General features: G+C 43.1%; 1 non-coding gene and 1 pseudogene across 1 annotated transcript; both read left to right on the forward strand.

Annotated features, from left to right (window-relative positions):
• The first annotated feature begins 3613 nt into the window (after positions 1–3613).
• On the forward strand, positions 3614–3719 carry LOC136502408 (small nucleolar RNA Z194). The gene has a single exon (XR_010770553.1). It is a non-coding gene; the product is annotated as a small nucleolar RNA Z194 (small nucleolar RNA).
• A 269-nt stretch (positions 3720–3988) lies between these two features.
• Positions 3989–4071, forward strand: LOC136502411 (small nucleolar RNA snoR60; annotated as a pseudogene).
• Positions 4072–16084: the final 12013 nt, after the last annotated feature.

Raw genomic sequence — 16084 nt, forward strand, 5'->3', positions numbered from 1 at the left:
GATACATTTCTAGATTTAGACTAAGCCAAAATTTATTAAGTTTGAATAAGTTTATAAATAATATTATTAACATTTATAACTCTAAGTTGGTATGCTATAAAAAAATATTTTATAACTAATCTAATGATATTTATTCAGTAGCATAAATGTTAGTACTTTTTATATAATTAAGTCTAGCCAATTTATAATTGTTTGGCTCCTTAAAAATAAGAATTACACTGTTCATAGTAACAAGAAAGTTGATAGGAATGCACTATAAAAACTTTTGTTTTCCAGATGATCAATTCTCAACCCCGATGATGAGCTCCCTACCCAACGGCTTCTCGTCCACGAGAGTGGCAACAACCGGAAAGGCCAAGGAGAGATAGGATAAAAATAATGTTGAACCACTTTATATTTACTAGCAAACATGCCCGTGTGTTGCAATGGGATCCGATATGCAGTGAGTTGTAGCACGGATCATGAGTTCGAGTCAAAAATTAAATTAAGTTAGTGGTAAAAATCTTTGTTTATTAAGGAGTCAAAGAATAAAATGGTTGCGATCTCTTATTAAAAATGGACAAACCAGAAAAAGGTGAAAAAAGAACATATTTCTATTTTTTTTAGTTTTGTATTTGATTGAGATTCCTATTCCAATTACTCGGAGTTGGAGAGATCTAATTGGATTAAGATTCCTACTTATCCATATTATTATATTTTTTCTCTTTGGATTAAGATTTCTATTCACCCGAAATCGGAGAGATCTAATTGGAGCAGGATTCTCGGTTATATAAGAGAAGGGCTATAGTCTCGCTACAGTGCAAGGATCGAATCTTGTGATGTTTCTGTGATTAGCGTCGTGGCCGTTTTGATTAAGGGGCGAAGCCGCGTGCACGCGCGTGAAGACGTTGGGCAGCGAGGGGTGAGCGACTACCTTCCATATTTTTTAGGACCTAAGCGGACCCCTAGACCGGGCGGAGGGAGAGGTAGGCAAGCGGGGCGATACGACGATAGCAATAGGTATTTTTTAGGTGTAGAGAAGTAGCAACGATTCTTTACGTTACTTAGGGCGACAATATATATACATTAAGCAGAGCCCACGAGCAGTGTTTATAGCAAAAACGATACAGCTCTTTATATATTCAAATACCATTGGCTCTCGTGAGTCGTGATGTCTTAGCTAACCGCACGATTAATCGGACGGCTTAAGTGCCAACCGACCAAAACAATGCCATTGAGAGCCACAAGTTTGTTGATCCCGTGACCCAGTTTTTTTTTGTGGAATGGGTCATGGTGTGCATAGCATAGCAGGAGCAAAACGCAAAAAAGGAGTGATAAGGGAGGACAGAACGTACACACGTGCAGCAAGCTGAAACTACTGCTTGCGTTCTTGCACCGGGCCTCCTCGAGCAAGCAAAGGCCTTGTTTAGATTGCAAATTTTTGCAATCTGGACATTGTAGCACGTTTCGTTTGTATTTGACAAACTTTATCCGATCATAGACTAACTAGGTTCAAAAGATTTGTCTCGTGATTTACAACCAAACTGTACAATTAGTTATTTTTTTTACCTACATTTAATGCTCCATGCATGCAACCAAAAATTGATGTGATGGAAAGAGAGTGAAAAAACTTGGAATTTTGAGACAATCTAAACAAGGCTAAAGCTGCACAATGGACGAAGAGCAAGGTGGTCTGCTGTTGCTTTGACAATTTGGCAGTTGGCTGCCTGCTGGCTGCTGCTTTGACTATTTGGCAGCGCAGGCAGGTGTCCACAAGGGAAGACCGGTGAGCGGCGAAGCTCAGCACGATGAATTGACTCAGAGACAGGACTAGCGTTTCTGTAATGAGTCAAGAACTACGAGTATGCTCAGAGCCTCAGACCACAAAGCATGCGTTCCGACTGTAAATTAATCAAAGAAAGCAAGAAAAACTTGAAATTTTGAGGCAATCTAAACAAGGCTAAAGCTGCACAATGGACGAAGAGCAAGGTGGTCTGCTGTTGCTTTGACAATTTGGCAGTTGGCTGCCTGCTGGCTGCTGCTTTGACTATTTGGCAGCGCAGGCAGGTGTCCACAAGGGAAGACCGGTGAGCGGCGAAGCTCAGCACGATGAATTGACTCAGAGACAGGACTAGCGTTTCTGTAATGAGTCAAGAACTACGAGTATGCTCAGAGCCTCAGACCACAAAGCATGCGTTCCGACTGTAAGTTAATCAAACAAAGCATGTGCCTGTTTCTCACAAGTAGCGGAGCTACGGCACACAGTCACAGGAAACGCGTCATGCCTGCTGCTTTCCGATGCCAAGAAGCGAGATGGCAACGACCGACTGCAACGCGTTACCAATACTATGTGTGTCAGTGTGACACAATGCGATCGAGCTCCTTTTTTTTTCCTCTTATCTGGGTTATCTGTTCGTACACACGCACGCACGCTCACTCAACACACGCACACTACTCACACCACCCGTGTACAAACAAACCTACAACTACACTCGGATCTGAAGACCGCGTCCTTTGTTGAGATCACCGAAATCCTCAGATTCCGTAGGCGATGGGCACGTCACGATCCCATTGTGGCATCACGCGAAAGAGGCACTATTTATAAATGGGTGCTGCACAGCACACACCCGGTGCGTCACCAGCGCTGCGATCGCCAGGGATCGAACGCTGGCGGGCAGACTCGCCACCGCGAGTACTACCACTGAGCCACTGGCTCGTTCGCGATCGAGCTCCTTTGAATGCACATATTCCACATGGGGATTGGAGGGGATTAATCCCCTTTGGTTGCTAACCCTTGAGGATTTTTTTTAAAAAATAACAGGAATGCTATGTGTTTCTTGGTTTATTGACACATGGATTTTCTGTCCGTCGGATCGTCTCGCACGCGTCTGCTGGATGTTGGATGTGGTCTGCTGTCTTTGCCTCTGACCTGTGGACCTCCATGTGGACCTCAAGGCCACGCATCGACTCACTTCTCCAGTGGGTGAGATCGGCTGCAACCGTTCCCCTTCCTCTATCCTCTTCTCGCCCAGGTGTAGCGGCGCACATTTCCGGGCACGACGCACACCTACCGAAGGCCACGGCGGGGCAGTCCTCCATGGCCGTGGCCGGCGAGGGCCCGTGCGAGGTCCCCCGAGCGGCGGCGCGGGTCGCGACCGGACGAGGTCCCCGAGCGGCGGCACAGGTCATGCCTGGACGAGCTCTCCCGAGCAGCGCGGGTGGCGGCCGTCTCCAACAACGAGGGCGCATGGCGCCATTGCTAGAGGTCGGCAAGTACCTTGGTACGGCGCACGCTGTCCCTTGATTTGAACTCTGTTGTTGGGGGTCATTGGTTCAGTAGATCTGGTTCTCTAGTTGTTTGATTGATTGTTCTAGGATTTGATGGTATGTTGGATGTATTTGTGGTTCGAGTCCATGAAGGAAATGGCAATGAGATCACAGAGTTGACTGTGTAGCCTGACTACATATTGTTATATTACTTGACATGGAATTTTACACATTTTTTTTTCGTAGATTCATGCAGTGTGTTGCTGGTCTGTTGTTTGTAGTGTTAGATCTGTTCATTTTCGGCACCTATGTGGTACTAAAATACTGATTGGATGGTTCTGGAGTACAATTTGTCAACTCTTGAGCTGGCTGATTGATGATGAAACAATTACCCCAAACGCTTTTATTCCACTGATACCAGTGATGGAAAGCTATATTATCATAGCTTTTGTGGTTTTAAATCTGAAACTGCAGATCAATAATTTGTTCTGATTTTTTCTTCGATTTTGTGTTAGATTTTTCTTCTTCCGACCATGTGAAGATAAAAATCTTAACTAGAAGATGATATTAGGATCTGTTTTTTTAGTTTCCTTTGGGTTTAAGTAATGGGAGAACCGTAGCGTTAGCACGGGCAATAATGTTATATATAAAAAAGTAGACTTTCGGTTTCTGCCAACTCATTAGCTTGAATCTAACTAAGTATTGGACTGTTATCTTGTGACAACATTCTGGGCTTGCAACTCTGTAAATGATGATCTTACTCGGTTACTCGGATTCCCCTTTAGGACATCTAAATGGATGATGCAATTTTGAGTTTCTGATGCGCTAATGCCCAATGATATATAGATTTATTTGTTTCCCTTTCCATTTCTGGGATAAATTACTGCTCTGAATATTCACAATGCCGTAGTTTCTAAAACTCATCAATTGAAAATATGTTGTAGGACTGATTTATTTCTATTGTTTGATTTTTGGGCATTTTAGAATGAGGATGGAACAAAGGTTGAATACAGGGTGTGGAACCCCTTTCCGTGTTTGGTTGTTTCTATTGTTTCCTCCTGTCGGTCGCCTCCTCCTCATTTTAGAATGAGGATGGAACAAAGGACTGATTTATTTCTATTGTTTGATTGTGTGGAACCTCCATGCGGACCTCAAGGCCACACAGATCTTATTGTTTTTTTTCAACTGCGTTGCCTTGCCTGTTTACTCTCTTCCTATTGTCCTGTTTACAATTTCGTTACTTTTTGTAATCTGCTACATTATTTGGTGGTTGTTGCAACCCTGTCATTCCTTCCAGTTCTAGGAGTCAGCTTCTCTCGGCTCATAGTGTCGCACCATGTTTACTTCCGGTTCCTGTTCTTAGCATCTAATTATTCTCTCAGCTGATCCTTCAACCTAGCCGGTTCACGTTTTGTTCTTAGTGTCTATTAAAGCATTTTTTAGGTGTGGGCGTGTGAGTTGAGTGTATTGGGAATAGGTCCTATGCCTTCTCCCTTAGTTTTCTCATATCTTAATGAAATGACTGACAACTCTCCTATATTGTTTGAGAAAAAAAACGAAAGTTGTACTAGATTTATTAACGTTGATATTGGCCTATCTGGTTCACAGGTAGCTGGAGCTGCTGTTGATGCTAGGTTGCCCCTTGAAAAGGTAGCTAAACAAGCAAGGCATGCATCTAAGTTGGTTGGTACAATGGAAGTTGCTCTGTCATGGTGTACACTTCCTGGTAAGGGAACCTCAGATCGTCTAGGTCCAAGATCAAATGGAGCTTACTTGTGATGATATGTATTGGAAAAAATTGTAAGTTTACTTGTGATGATCCTCAAGCTGCAGACCGTTGAGATGTAATGTACTACTACTACATATTGTCCCTTGGTAAGATTGTATACATCAATTTTCAGCTGCATCTATTCTTCTAAACATTGGGTGTCTGTAATCTTTGCTAAAGTCCTGCAATGTCCATTCTACAGGTTGTTGCAACTATGAGATGGCTGCTTTGAGGCCTGCATTTAAAGCAAATGTGAGTACATTTCATGTCTCGATAAAATCTAGTTTACCATGACCTGTACCTTCATTGACGATTTTCGAATCTTGATGATTTTGTTATCTGGAAAATACCAATAGAGTATTTTCTCACATGTAGAATACTCAATTTTGAGTTTAGAAAACCACACAGCTTGTAAAATATGCTCCAGCTACTTTAAAGTTGTGTTGGTGCACTACTGCACAAATAAGATGCATCCACAGTATATTACTGATTTTTTTTGTTTATTATTCTTGTCCATAGTAGTCGTAGTGCTATGTTCCTATTAATATTTCCTATTCATGAAAACAAAACAAATAAAACATTCAGTTAGTTGCAATCAGCAATGATGTAAATTGCAAGTTTCCAGCCCCACAATTTTCGTGTTGAGGATATGCAATATGTCTCTTTTCCTTGTAGGGGTTGCCTATTAGTAACCATATGCAATTTTAGTGCCTTAGGATTTGCTCTGCAGTCAATTTGTGTCGTTTTGGGTCTGTTATTAGTTTGGTCTGAAATGAGAAATGTCCTGCATTTATGACGCCACAGAAAAGCAACTTAGTTTCGATTTAAACTGCCAAGGGCCTTCACACCTGAAATACATATAAGAGCAAACATAAAAAAATTGCCGCCGTTCAACAGGCGGAAAGCTTGAAAGGTCCTTGTGTGATTTTGGTAATTGAGTGACAACCTAGGTGGACTAATTGTGTTTATGTGAGATACACAGGTGATTACTCCACAGGTACATGTGTGTGAGCAACATATGCCATGAAGGCGAAAATGGCTTGGAGATGTTGCAAAGCTCACACATATGGTGATGAAGGAGCTCATTGCACATGGGACATGACATTGAGTCATGTGATCAAGGTGGAGAAGATCAAGACAAGACTTGGTTTGATGGACCGGTTGCAAGTGTGAAGGGCAAGTCGGAGGCTTTGGAGCGATGGACCGCGTGGCAGTGAAGCTTGAGCAAGACTTGGCGCCGATGGACGAAGGCAATGGTGAAAAGCAAGTAAAGTCAAGATCAATGAACCAATATGATCACGTGATGATATGAAGTGGATCATATCATTGTTGATCATGTTGGTGCATGTGTTGCATCGACATTGGAGGAGATGGAATGGAATGTGCAAGACAAAGGTATAACTTAGGGCATTTTATTTCACTGGTCATAGGTGTGTAGAGAAGTTGGTGATCGGGTTTAGGATAGATGGCCGTACTATCAAGAGGGGCAAACTTGTTTGCATATCGGTCATCTAGTGCCACTCGAGTGATCTAACTTTTCATCGTCGCTAGGATTGAGTGGCGTGGCAAGTTGAGTGGCTAATCCTTTAGAAAATGATTGTGAAAATGCTAACACACATACACATGATAGTGTACACTTGGTGGTGTTGGCACATTTATAAAGAAGATGAAGTTGGAGTTGATGTGGATCAACTCGGCGATGAAACAGAGGCGAGAAGGGTTAGAAACTCCACCGGCGGAGTGTCCGCCCGTAGAGTGCGGATAGTCCAACGGTACCACCAGCGCCCTATACAGAAAAGATCGGGTCTCACAGAGTGGACCGGACGCTGGTCACGTAGTGACCAGACGCTGGGGTCCTGCGTCCGGTCAGTGGCGGCAGAGAGTGTGCAGGCGCCGGTCTTCGACCTGACGCTGGCGCTGAAAGTGACCGGACGCTGGCAGGGTGCGTCCGGTCAGGCTGATGTATAGTGACGTAGGCGACGCAGAAAAGTTGGAGAAGGACCAGACGCTGATGCTAAGTCAGATCGTGACCGACCAGACGCGTCCGGTCGCGACCGACCGGACACGTCCGGTCGCGACTGTTACCTCACTGGAAACGATCGGACGCTGGGGTTACTACGTCCGGTCACTTTGAGCTGCAGCGTCTGGTCGCAACTTGACTGTTGAGATCGGGCGATCAGCGTTTGAAGTAGGGGAGATGTGGCGTGCTTCGCACGATCGGACGCTGGGGTCTAGCGTCCGATCGATCTGACTGGAGCGTCTGGTCATCCCGAGTTTTGCCCAGTGAAGGGGTAACGGCTAGTTTAGCCTGTGGGGCTATAAATAGAAGGGTGTCTCAGCCATGGCTAGTAGAGAGCACCTCAGGGGACTTTGTGTCCATGCTTGAGAGTGCTTGGGAGCTCTCCATCTCACATATGCTTGATAGTGATCATCCGATTGTGTGAGAGAGCGATTCTAGTGCGATTGCATCGTGAGGTTGCATCGAGTGACACTAGGTGATTGAGTTGCAAGCCGGTGGTGCTTATTACTCTTGGAGGTTGCCACCTCCTAGATGGCTTGGTGGTGGTCTCTGTCAAAGCCCGCAAGAAGCTTGTGCGGTGCTCCGGAGAAGAGCTTTGTGAGGGGCATTGTGCTCACCCCGCGGGAGCCGCGAAGAGCAACTCTAGTTGAGCGTGTCATTGAGCTACCCTCACTTCCGGGGTAGGGTCTTGCAGTGCCCGACGTGCAGGCTTGGCGGGTGATGTCAATTAGCCGCCGAACCACCAAGTGAGCGGTCGACACAATGAGGACGTAGTGTGTTGGCAAGCATGTGAACCTCAGGAGAAAATCATCGTGTCAACCTTGTTCTTCCCGTTGGTCTTAATCAACCTAAGCACTTCGCAAAGCACTTATGCTAATCACCTAATAAAACACTAAGCACTATGCATGTAGAGATCACTCAAATGGTGTATCAACACTCTTGGTATGTTTTCTCAGCTCCACACATCTCAAATGGCCGGGTGGAGGTTGTATTTATAAGCCCCACTGATAAAGTAGCCGTTGGGGTCGAATTCCCGCGAAACTGCTACAATCCGTCTGCTTGGTCTCTCTGAGTTCCGCGTCAGCGCTTGTGTCGCCGTCGCCGTCTCCGTTGCGTGCGCGGACGGACGGGGGATTCTTCAATCCGTCGCATCCACGGCGCGCGCCTGTCTGTGGCGCAGGCGCAACAGCCCGCGACGAAAGTGAAGTGACCCAATCCGTCGCATCCGCGGCGCGTGCCTGTCTGTGGCGCAGGCGTAGGCGCAGCAGCCCGCCGTCTCCGTTGCGTGCCTGGGACTGCCGCGCCGCGAGGGATGACGCGTCAATGCCATGCATAGATCGGTGGCGTGGCAGACTCTGCCACGTCACCGGTCAGCGCTTTGGTCATCGCCATGTCATCCCTCTCACGTGCGCCACCATGTATGACGCGGCACAGACGTTTCGCCGCGTCAGGAAAATAGGCGCGACCAAAAGTGTTAGTTTTAGAAAAAAAAATTAAACAATTTAGATTTAAAATTAGTTTACAAAAAAAAAGTGTTAAAAATAAAAAAAATCCCATATTGGTTCGTCTTTTCCTCCATGAGTCCAAGACATGACTTGACCACGATCAAGCAAAGCTCTTTTGCCCGTACGCGTACAGTCGTGCCTGTGCACACGGATGAGTTTCTCGAGTCTGTCCGAACATAAAATACTGCATGGTTGAAAAAATGAGGTCTGAACCCCCAGTCCCCATAGTTCATCACGTGTGATCATCGGCGGCTCAGCTACTGAAAAGTTGGTCAACAGAGCAGCGTGCGCGCGTGTCGCCGTGACCATACTAGCATAGGGTATGAGTGAAGAACTCGGCGTACCCCATTTCTCCGAGGTTGTTGGCTTCAACTCAGAATTATTGTCCACGTAGGCAAAAGAGAAATGGGGTTAATAATCTCACAACAGAGACTACTAGTGCTGTAAGAAAAGTCCATTTGGCTTTTTGCCTATTCTTTTGCTCGTCCTTCTCCAACTACCTCAACTTTATCAGACTCGTCTCTTTTCGCTGGTTAGTTTTTGGGTTAGTTTGAAATGACTAATGTTAATTTATTATAAGAGAAAAATACTATTGACTAACTAATTTAGTCCGGCTAAAACCAACCAACTAACTGCCCGTTGTTTTCTCCCAACACGCAAAACAATAGGAGATTGTAGCTTTTGTCAGACGTGGTGTCCGTCCGTTCCCTCCCTCTGCAAGCTACTTTGACAGGATATGAGACAATCCATCGATCTGACCTGGACACTGCACGCTTACGTGGTCCCGGAGGCCGCATGCCTGACACAACGCCTTCCTACGGACTATCGCCCTGTTCGTTTTATCGCATTATCAATCATAGCTCTGGTTAGTTCGCGAAAAGTTTTTCTAAAAAATGTTACAGTATCTATTACATTAAATTTTACGATACGTGTATGAAGCATTAAATGTAGACGAAAAAAAAATTAATTGGACAATTTAGTTGGAAATTGCGAGACGAACGTTTTGAGCCTAATTAGTTCATGATTGAACACTAATTGCCAAATAAAAATGAAAGTACTATAGTAGCTAAATTTCTAACTTTCCACCCACTAAACACAAGTATAATACAGTATTTTTTTCTCACGACAAAACAGCAGCATCAGTCAGTTTATAAATCTATGTATGGTATGGCCCAACAGACCAAGCCTCCAAACTCCAAGCAGAAGAAGTGAAGAACACGTCGGGTAGGGACGAGCGGCATCAGATTCGAACGTTCGAAGGGTATGAGATTCGCGTGGATGGGATGGGACCTCACAAGTCACAGCAAGCATGGACGATGAGAAGCGGAACACATGCGTACATGACACAGACACTAAAGTGGTACCTAACCTCTGGTCTAAAGACGACCTCTGGTCTAAAGACGGGCCAGTTCGCTTGAACTTATCAGTCAGTATTTTTTCTTCATAACAAAACAGTTTCATCCGACTTTAATACTAGCCGAACATGCCAGTATCTAGATTTAGACTAAGCCAAAATTTATTAAGTTTGAATAAGTTTATAAATAATATTATTAACATTTATAACTCTAAGTTGGTATGCTATAAAAAATATTTCATAATTAATCTAATGATATTTATTCAGTAGCATAAATGTTAGTACTTTTTATATAATTAAGTCTAGCCAATTTATAATTGTTTGGCTCCTTAAAAATAAGAATTACACTGTTTATAGTAACAAGAAAGTGGATAGGAATGCACTATAAAAGCTTTTTTTCCCCAGATTATCGGTTCTCAACCCGATGATGAGCTCCCTACTCAACGGCTTCTGGTCCACTAGAGTGGCAACAACCGAAAAAGGCCAAGGAGAGATAGGATAAAAATAATGTTGAACCACTTTATATTTACTAGCAAACATGCCCGTGTGTTGCATTGGGATTCAATATGTAGTGAGTTGTAGCATGGGTCATTAGTTCGAGTCAAAAATTAAATTTAGTGATAAAAATATTTGTTTGTTCAGGAGTCAAAGAATAAAATGGTTGTGATCTCTTATTAAAAATGGACAAACCAGAAAAAGGTGAAAAAAGAATATATTTCTATTCTTATATTTTTGCATTTGATTAAGATTCCTATTCCGGACACTTGGAGTTGGAGAGATCTAATTGGATTAAGATTCCTAGTTATCCATATTATTATTTTTTTTCTCTTTGGATTAAGATTTCTATTCACCAGAAATCGGAGAGATCTAATTGGAATAGGATTCCTAGTTATATAAAGAGAAGGGCTATATGCGGTTTTTTACATTCACAAAGTTAATTAAGGGATGTCTGGACCAAAAAATAGGTGGAGAGAAAATTTTCCTCTTTATTATAAGATGTAGATATATAATAGATATATATTTTTAACGGATAGATTATATCCGTATGGCTAATTATAGCAATGGACTCTAATAATATTGAACAACTTCATGGGTCATGTTCGCTTGTCTTATAATCCGTACTTTTCAACTTGTTTTTTTAGCCGGAACAATGTTTTCTCTCACAATAAATCAACCGGAACAGTGTTTCGGCTTATTTTTTCAGCGAAGCGAACGGGCCCATATGGGTCTGTAAGGGCAACCACACACTAAAAGTAGTCTTTATAGATAAAAATAGCAGCAAAAATGCATGTAGTCATAAAAACCACCCATAATATTAAAATATTATTTTATGTCTCTTCTCTTTCTTTTACTTGCCCCGCACTATTCACCCATCGCATGCTTGGCTCCCTTTGCCTGGCCATATGCTCGTCGCGTGCTCGTCTCCTAGTGCCCGGCCAACCGTCCACCATGCACTTTGTCTGCTAATAAAACTATCGATAAGCAAATAAATATATATCATTATCTGAATGTGAATATGAATTCGAGACATCCGTTTCGTATTCGTATATCAATAATATTCATATTTGAATTTGGATTTAAATTAAAATATACTAAATAATGCTGTCAGTATCTGATTATATTTCATCCTATTCGCATATACCGGGGCGCGCGTGTGTGCGCCTTGCTGTATGCACCTAGCCACCTACTAGGCGTTCATTCTTGTTTACAATGTAGTGCAACTACCACTACTGTCAGTGGACGAGGGTTTTTGAATTGAGAGTGGCAGCATTTTTAATCCGGGGTCTGGGGCCCTGTATACCGAAGATACCCTCCATCCCCATCGAAATTGTTGTTTTTAACTTTTAGACTATTCGTCTTATTTAAAGTTTTTGTATAAATATTATTTACTTTGTTATAATTTATTTTATCATTAGAGATACTTTAATAATGATTTTTTTGTTTTATTATTTGCATAAAAAATAAATAAGACGAACGGTCAAAAAAGAAATCTAAAAATAAAAAACGACATTTTTAATGGGACGGACGGAGTCCTCCTACATGATTTTCTTAGTGTTAGAATTGTAAAATGCCCCATCGCTGCATCCACAGATTAGGAATTTTAGCGAAAGATAAGCCAAGACAGTGGTGGAACCAGGGGGCAGCAAAGCCGTGCCCCCTTCCCCCCCCCCCCCCCCCCCCACAATGCCGTAGAAAATTTTATTAATAGCATAATAAACATTCCCATTTATAGCATATTAAGGCACTAATTCACCCATTTTGTGTCATAATATTGTGTTTTTGTTATAAATACTAACTGCGTATATAAAACATTGAAAATTTTGTTGAAAGATACACTTACATGTATACTTAGCACACTTAGAGGTGTCACAATATTTATTCCGCCCCCCTTAATTAAGGTTGCTGGTTCCGCCACTAACCCAAGATCTTGTATACTGGTCCTGTCCAAGTCAAACCACCTTTCAGCTTAAAGACTTTAAAACGGGTGGTTGTTTTAAGGTCGCACCGCACGGCCGCCTCCCCTATCTCCCTCCGCAACGAAAGTGAAGTGACCCAATCCGTCGCATCCGCGGCGCGCGCCTGTCTGTGGCGCAGGCGCAGCAGCCCGTCGTCTCCGTTGCGTGCCCGCGGAGCGCGCCTGGGACTGCCGCGCCGCGAGGGATGACGCGTCAGTGCCGCGCCTAGATCGGTGGCGCGGCAGACTCTGCCACGTCACCGGTCAGCGCTTTGGTCATCGCCACGTCATCCTTCTCGCGCGCGCCACCATGTATGACGCGGCACAGACGTTTCGCCGCGCCAGGGAAATAGGCGCGGCCAAAAGTGTTAGTTTTAGAAGAAAAAAAATTAAACAGTGTTAGATTTAAAATTAGTTTACAAATGACCCGTTCGGCTTACCTTAAAACCGGCTTGTTTGGCTTCTTTTTTCAGCTGGAACATTATTTTTCCTCTCACAACAATTCAGCTAAAACAGTGTTTTCAGCCAATTTTCAGCAAACCGAACGCGTGTCCAAGACATGACTTGACCACGATAAAGCAAGCTCTTTTGCCCGTACGCGTACAGTCGTGCCTGTGCACGCGGATGAGTTTCTCGAGTCTGTCTGAACTAAAATACTGCATGGTTGAAAAAATGAGGTCTGATCCCCCAGTCCCCGTAGTTCATCACGGGTGATCATCGGCGGCTCAGCTACTGAAAAGTTGGTCAACATAGCAGCGTGCGCGCGTGTCGCCGTGAGCATACTAGCATAGGGTATGAGTGAAGAACTCGGCGTACCCCATTTCTCCAAGGTTGTTGGCTTCAACTCATAATATAGCGTTTTTTTCTCATAATAAAATAGCATCAGCCGACTTATAAGATACAGAGACGATCTATGGTATGGCCCAACCGGCCAAGCCTCCAACTCCGAGCAGAAGAAGTGAAGAACGCGTCGGGTAGGTACGGGCGGCGACAGATTCGAACGTTCCAAGGGTATGAGATTCGCGTGGATGGGATGGGTCCTCACAAGTCACAGCAAGCATGGACGATGAGAAGCAGAACACATGCGTACATGACAGACACTAAAGTGGTACCTAACCTCTATTCTAAAGAAGATACATTTCTAGATTTATACTAAGCCAAAATTTATTAAGTTTGAATAAGTTTATAAATAATATTATTAACATTTATAACTCTAAGTTGGTATGCTATAAAAAAATATTTCATAATTAATCTAATAATATTTATTCAGTAGCATAAATATTAGTACTTTTTATATAATTAAGTCTAGCCAATTTATAATTGTTTGGCTCCTTAAAAATAAGAATTATACTGTTTGTAGTAACAAGAAAGTTGATAGGAATGCACTATAAAAACTTTATTTTTTTTTTCCAGATGATCGGTTCTCAACCCCGATGATGAGCTCCCTACCCAACGGCTTCTCATCCACGAGAGTGGCAACAACCGGAAAGGTCAAGGAGAGTTAGGATAAAAATAATGTTGAACCACTTTATATTCACTAGCAAATATGTTCATGTTTTGCAATGGGATCTAATATGTAGTGAGTTGTAGCACGGGTCATGAGTTCGAGTAAAAAATTAAATTAAGTTAGTGGTAAAAATCTTTGTTTCTTATGGACAAAGAATAAAATGGTTGCGATCTCTTATTAAAAATGGACAAACCAGAAAAAATGAAAAAAGAACATATTTCTATTCTTATATTTTTGCATTTGATTAAGATTCCTATTCCGGTTACGATCTAATAGGATTAAGATTCCTAATTATCCATATTATTATATTTTTCCTCTTTGGATTAAGATTTCTATTCACCCAAAATCAAAGAGATCTAATTGGAGAAGGATTCCTAGTTATATAAAGAGAAGGGCTATAGACGGTTTTTTCACATTCACAAAGTTAATTAAGAGATGGCCAGACCAAAAAATAGGTGGAGAGAAATTTTGTCTCTTTATTATTAGGTACTAGATGAATGCCCGTGCGTTGCAACAGGTGCAACATAAATTGAATGGGATGTTTGTTAGCCAAGTCAAAACAAAGAATATATCAATTTAATTTTTCACGTGTATTATGAAATGATCAAGATGCCCAAGAGGGGGTGAATTGGACTAATTCTAAAATTCTTTGCAATAATTAAACCCTACGCTTAGCCCACTTCACCCCTTGTGCCTAGAAAATGATTCTATTGATCTACCGCATAAAAGTTTAGGACCCTAAGTTCTAATCCTACTCTAGCATGGCAAGTCTAAGAATATAAAGACAAGAAATGAATTGCTCAAATATAAATGCTTTAAAGTAAAGAGAGGAGAAGGAACGCGGCGATGTTTTGCCAAGGTATCGGAGAGTCGCCACTCTCCACTAGTCCTCGTTGGAGCACCCGCGCAAGGGTGTAGCTTCCCCTTGATCCGCGCAAGCATCAAGTGCTCTCTACGGGCTGATTCTTTAACACTCCGTCGCGGTGAATCGCCCACAACTGCTCACAACTTGAGTTTGGTCATCCACAAGCTCCGCCAGATGATCACCAAACTCTCGATCACCACCAAGCCGTCTACGTGATGGCGATCACCAAGAGTAACAAGCACGAACGCTCACTTGACCACAACAAGCCTAATGAGAAGGGTGGATACACACTTGCTACTCTTCTTGCACTAATGAGGTGTTAATCTTGAATTCTCAAATCTCAATCACCTCACTAAGCTCTTGCTCATCAAAGCACTCTCAAGGGTGTTTCTCAGATGATCAAATGGGTAAAAGACCTTCCTTGGATGAATAGAGGAAGTATTTATACCCTCTCATTTAAAACGAACCGCAATAAACTATTTCAGATCTTCACACTGCATGAGAAATATTCTAAAGCTTCTATTTTTACACCGACCATGAAGCATGAGTAATTTTTTTCTCTAGTCACATAGAGATTAGAAACTGGAAGAAATAAGGACATGGCATTTACCTTACCCGTGTATTTGTGTCTTCGTGGCCTACACCCATGAATTCTGCACTTAAGCCATCAGCCATAAATTTAGTGTTAAGTTTAGGTACAGCAGGTGTGGGAAAAAACATTTTTTTGAATAAAAGTAGCCGATTTGCGTGAAGGGATCATGACGCCTAAGAGGGGGGGGGTGTGAATTAGGCAACTTAAAAACCTAACTCTAAACTATGGCCTCTTTTTCTAACCCTAGCAAAACCTATGCAATAGACAAGCTATCTAGATGTGCAACTATGGTTTTGCTAGTGTGTTGCTATCTCTACCGTAAACGTAGTAAAGTAATCAATGTAAATGCGGAAGCTAAAGAGCAAGGTAGAGATATGCAAACTCCCATCGACGACTCTAGTATTTTTACCGAGGTATCGAGAAGCGCGCAAGCTTCTCCCTAGTCCTCGTTGGAGCCCCTCACAAGGAATCCCTCACAAGGGCCAAGCCCTCGGTCGAGTAACTCCGTGGATAGCCTCGGGCCTTCCCCACGCGCAAGTGGGTCTCCGATGTGCCTCTCGGCAAGCCTCTCCCGAATGCTCCCCGTCGTCTTCACTATCAAGCTTTCGGCCGAAACGCTGCGGGCCTTGTTCCCTCTGGTACACGGTGGCAGCCACACTACAAACGTGGTTGGTGTGATCTCGCAAGACTTCAAGCCCCTCCGATGGACAACACTTGAGCTCGCAAGCACGGGGCGGCAAGAGGTATGCAAACCTCACTAAACACTAGGCCT

The sequence above is a fragment of the Miscanthus floridulus genome, chromosome 13 (assembly GCF_019320115.1).
Source record: "Miscanthus floridulus cultivar M001 chromosome 13, ASM1932011v1, whole genome shotgun sequence".
Taxonomy (NCBI): domain Eukaryota; kingdom Viridiplantae; phylum Streptophyta; class Magnoliopsida; order Poales; family Poaceae; genus Miscanthus; species Miscanthus floridulus.